Genomic DNA, 5,644 nt, shown 5'->3' with positions numbered 1-5,644 from the left:
AGCTTTCACTGCTTCTTAGTGGTGTGCAAAAACTGAAACAAAAGGAAGATCAAGCGGCTGTCGCAAGATTTCACAGAAGTTCGGCGAAAAAAATGCTTTTACCGAACTGTTCGTTAGTATTTCACAGGGTTACATTAAAATGGATTGTTTCACGGATTTTTTTCCGGTAAAATAGTTGATTTCGCGGATTTTGTCGGTACAATAGCAGATTTCACAGGAAAAACTGTGTTTTTATTGTTTACACTTCAAATTCGGTGATTTATTTCACAGGATACTGCGATTTATTTTAAGTGTGTACAGAAAGTTATTCAAGAATATCTTTAAAGATCCTTTCAAACCGAAACATATAGAAACTTCTGAGGCAAACGCTTTACATAAATATTGTTTTAAATCCACAAGAGGTAGCAACAAAAACTATTTCCTGGACGAAATTCTAATAACGCCCTGGTATGGGTGATTTTTCACAAGCAGAGATTATTTTGACCATTTAATCACGATTTTTTTTTTACAAATATTAGGTTTAAATTCGAAACTTGTAATAGTCCGAGGTATTGAAACGCCAAGTGGCTCGGTAGCTTAGTTGGTAAAGCACTCGTCTGGCATACAAGAGTCGTGGGTTCGAATCTCACCTGAGCTCGTGATTTTTTTTATGATGTCACTCATAATTTATCCATCTTTACCACGCGTAATGAGTTAATTTATTAATATATTGAATGTTTTAAAAAAAAAGTACGTGTGAGTTCGGTAATAAAATAATTTTGCAAACCTCCTTCGGAGGGGCCCCTAAATCTGGCTCCGCACCTGGCCCCAAAGAATCTAGCTACGCCACTGCATAATTACAGTAATGTCTAAAAAATAATTCCTTAACCCACCGTCGGTCGCCCTAGAGTACTGAGTACACGCACTTTGCGAAAACTCGAAAAACACGTTGAAAACCCCTTTAAATTGATCCGGGTGTTGGTCCTATTCCAAGATCTACTCTTCTTCTTGCTTGTAGGGAAGAAATTTTTCGAAAAAATCAACGAAAAGTATTCGAAAACTTTGTGTTTCTGACCTAAGTTTTTACGCGTGTACTCAGTACACCAGTGCGACCGCTTGTGTAACTTTTTTTTACCGGGCCCGTCACACGAGCGGTCGCATCGTGTACTGAGTACACGCGGAGCATTTTGATTGTAAATCTAAAACAAGGCAAGATAGAATATTGATGTCTTCGGCAATTTTTTTCACTTCTGCGGTACCAATCGGTCAGTGGACAAATGAAACATTGGAAACATCCTCACTCTTCAGTGGCCATCGGAATGTGTCCCGGGGGAACCGATGAAGTGGACATTTCGCAATGCAATATCTCGAACACAAATATCTCAGGATCTAGATTTTTAGCAAGATGGTATCTTCGGCAAAGTTGTTCAGTAGGTCAAGGACTAACATGTGATAGGCCGCTTGTTTCGGAATTCTGCCACCAGTTGGCGCTAGTGAGCATGTAATTTTTTAAACATGGATATCTCAGGATCCTGATTACCTAGAGAGATGCGGTCTTCGAAAAAGTTGTTCAGTAGGTCAAGGACTATCATATTATAGGCCATAAAACAAGAAATTTTGCCATCAGATGGCGCTAGTGAGCATGCAATATTTCAATCACGAATATCTTATGATCCCGATTTTTCAGAAATATGATGTTTACGGCAAAGTTGTTCGATAGTTCAAGGACTAATATGTGATGATCTATTTAATTCGGAATTCTTTCACCAGATGGCGCTAGTGAGTATGACATTTTTTGAACACATATATCTGAGGATCCCGATTACCTAGAAAGTTGACGTCTTCGGCAAAAGTGTTGAGAAGGTGATATGCCATGTGATAGGCCACCCAACTTGAAATTCTACTACCAGATGGCGCTTGTGAGCATGCTGTATTTTGATCGGGGCAAGCTGTAAAGTAGATCAAGTACCAAACATGTGATGTGCCGTTTGATTTGCAATTCTTCCACAACACGGTGTTAGTGATTATTAGAGCGGTTCATAATTTAAAAAATCTCGCATATGTTCGTTACTATAATTACCATAAAAATAATGTTCTGTGAAATTTTCAGTTTGCTATGTAATTATTGTAACGTGGCCCAAAGACGATGTAGGTTTATATGCAAATTACTATGGAGAAATTTAAAAAAATGTTCCAAACACGTTAGTACTAGATTGTAAGTACAAACTTATCGTCACATAGTAAAAACTCATTCTTCAAACTATAATAAAGTAATTTGCTGAAGAGATAAATTCATTCCAACGGATAGGTGAAGAGATATTCATGAGTTTGTTTGCTTTTATTTAGCTTCTTACGGGATTATAGCCCTGCAAACATAAAAAAGAAAATCCCAAACAATTTATCTCAAAAGGGATTTGTTTCTTCAGCAACATCCTTCATAAGGGTTTGAAGAATGAGTTTTCACTATGTGATGATAAATTTGTACTTACATTACAGTTCTAACGTGTCTGGAACATTTCTCAAAATTTTTCCATAGTAATTTCCATATAAACCTACATTGTCTTTGGACCACCTTTAAATCACCACCGAAAAAGCTAAAAATTTCACAGAGCACTATTTTTATGGTAAGGATAATAAGGAAGATGTGGGAGATTAGATTTTCTAACATATTTATATTTTGAATTTTGAAAATAAAATTAGATTAGAAAGATGGCGTCTTTGATCAAGTTATTCTGTATATCACGGGCCAACGTATAAGGGGTAAAATATACTCAAAATTTTCCACATTCAATTCAAAATGCAGTGGGATACTAGATGTACTTCCATCAGGCTACGCTAGAGGTCCTGATTCAAATTTTTCTTATACAAAATCTCGAGTTCCCGATTGTTTTAAAACTTGACGGCTTCGTCAAAGTTATTAAGTAATCAAAGTTTTGCCATATTATGGGCAATTATGTTTGGAGTTATGCATCCCGGCGCCAGTGAGCATTTTATTTTCTGAACATCTTATGATGCTGATCATTTGGGCTATCAGTGCACGTTTTGTCAAATGTGAAAATATTTCGCTACCAGTGAATTAATATACAAGCACAAAATAACATGAGAGATATAAATTTAAGTTCATTCTTGCTCAAATTCTAGATTCAAATTGACCAATCTTATTTTTATATTTATCCTATGAATCGATCTTCTGATGAATACATTGATTATGTTGCGTGAAACGCAAAGCAGTTCTCCTCACATAAGACACACTATATCTACGCGATATACAGGTGAATGAAGATCCATACACACTTATAATATGTCTCCGACCTCAGCGAAACATTTCGCCAAGAACCCAAGAGCTGAGAATTCGGTAATTTTAAATATCGTATCTCGGGAACATAATCTACCGAGATGTAGCTAACCGAATTTTTCACAACATAATTACTGTTCGATTTTGGTAAGATTCGTTTTCGACACCATGCCAAAGTGTTTCCTAAATTTGTTATCATATAGCATCAATTATGAACAAAGTATATAACACATGTTGAAGGATGATTTTCTATTTTATTGTTTAAATAATATGACTACAAAAATGAGTCATGAAGAGATCGTTTAATTTCGACATGCTTCGGTTTATAGCAACATAAATAACATTGAACTTTCTCTGCACTGGTATATTGTGAAACTTCCATGAGTCAAATTTTCGCTACTCGATATCGACTCATGGATCCATACTTAAACTCAAATTTCATGTTTACTGTAATTATCACCAACAACAGCTTTCCAAGGTGTTACTGTACATAACGCGATATTACCATGATTCCATCATCGCTTCAATAAGCAGAGCAATAATGGAGCGTTGACTATAATGATAAACCCAGAGAATATGATTATACTAGAGAAGCGCTGAGAGCATTTTGAATTTATTTATAAACAACACAGGCAATAGCTATAGATCAATAGACCATAGACAATTCCAGCAGTGAACGTCAGTTCCATATAAAAAAAAACGAAACAATTCCAGCAGTAAATGTCAAAGAGCAGGACAGTCAATTGAGCGTGATGAGAGAGGGACAGAGAAGGTGAATTATTCGTGACGTCACCATGCACTCTTCTATCACATTCAAGGCGATTCGAGCAATGTTGTAGTGCGCGTGTCATCCTGTGAGTTGCCATAATAGACCGAGCTAACCGGTCACGTCACTTTCATATCGCTTGCACTAACTCACACCCAATTGTTTTTTGCGTAACAGCTTTCTGCCACCCATTAGACAGGCCTTTGATGAGGTCCGTGTTTCCATTCGGTGGAGGACTGGTTCCATACAAGACTGTCAAAGACCTTCCGAATCAGTTTATTAGAAACTTCTTTGAAAAGGCTTATTGCTCGATTGGACCGCGTTTGACAGTTTTTTGATTCCAGTATTCGCGCTTCTCTATACAAACAAATTCTGTGGATAACCCTACTTTCTTGATAATTTTGAGCTTCAAGTACTGTAGTAAAATACCTTGAAGTGAATGAAAGCCGAGTTTAGTACTGTATTATTTAATTCCACTAGAGTGTGTATCCTTTGACAGGTACGCGTATTCGATCTCCATTGTAAGCCCGTCTTCAGTATCGTGTACTAGACTCGACGAAGACCTCAACTCGGAAAGTGATTCTATAAAAAAAAAAAAACCTATGTCAAAGTGAATAGGTAGGACCAATATTATAAAAATTGTTCAACCTGGTGCAGCTGATAAGAAGAAATATAAATATAATTACCTAACTGTGTTTCCCTATCTGTTCATCCAAGATTTCTTATGGTTTTTGTATTGCTTTGTGCGTTGAAATGTAAATATCAAATGCGGAACACCAAACGCGTTAAAATTTTCTACAGGAGGCGAAGTCAAAATTTGATTTTCTTTGCTGAGTGGTGGTGATATGGATCATGGTTGTTAACAAGGGAAGGTCACGATGGTGTTACACGGGGTTTTCAACCGGGCTATTTTAGTTAGATTCTACATGTCAAAATATGAAAAACCTCCAAAGCCTTTCGGGTGATGGGACCAGTGGTGTAGCCAGGAGGGGCTCAGAAAGGGTCGATTTTGTACGAATATATATTATTGAGTCAATTGAAAATTTGACAAAAAGTTTTTCTCAGTATTATTACGATAGTAATGACAGAATAGACATTAATGTATGTATTTTTATGTCATTGGCGCAACTAAGTAACATGGAATACGGACACTAAACAAATTTGGTTTTATTGAAATAATATACCAACAAGAACCCATCCCGATTAGCGCCTATGGCATGAAAAAATACATTTTAAACAACATCAATGTCAATTCTGTTTCTCTAATTCCTGCATCAATAATTACTAAAAAATATTTTTGTCAATTTCTCAATTAGCTAAATAATATAATACTACGTACAAAATTGCCCCTTTAGAGCCCCTCTGGCTACACCACTGCAGCAGTGGTCCAGGAATCAGTTTTACGCGAAAGATGCATTTTGAGCTTTAGAATGAAACATTAGACAAAAAAACGGTCCTTTCTACAAAGTTGTTTGTATTAGTTTGAGCCCTTTGTTTGGTGTTATTGAATTAGGGTGGACCCAATTTTTACAGAATGATTAAAACTAACTTTCCTTATTGTAGAAATTATTATACATGCTTCAGCAAAGTTTAATAACTATTCA

The 5,644-nt window shown here is 36.3% G+C and overlaps 1 non-coding gene across 1 annotated transcript; it reads left to right on the top strand.

Annotated features, from left to right (window-relative positions):
- The first annotated feature begins 565 nt into the window (after nt 1-565).
- Nucleotides 566-637, top strand: Trnaa-ggc. Its single transcript has one exon. It is a non-coding gene; the product is annotated as a tRNA-Ala (tRNA).
- The last annotated feature ends 5,007 nt before the right edge of the window (nt 638-5,644 follow it).

This window comes from Aedes aegypti, unplaced genomic scaffold, assembly GCF_002204515.2.
Source record: "Aedes aegypti strain LVP_AGWG unplaced genomic scaffold, AaegL5.0 Primary Assembly AGWG_AaegL5_hic_scaff_1874_PBJ_arrow, whole genome shotgun sequence".
NCBI lineage: Eukaryota > Metazoa > Arthropoda > Insecta > Diptera > Culicidae > Aedes > Aedes aegypti.
The sequence above is the reverse complement of the archived record's forward strand: the minus strand, read 5'-3'. Positions and strand labels throughout refer to the sequence as shown.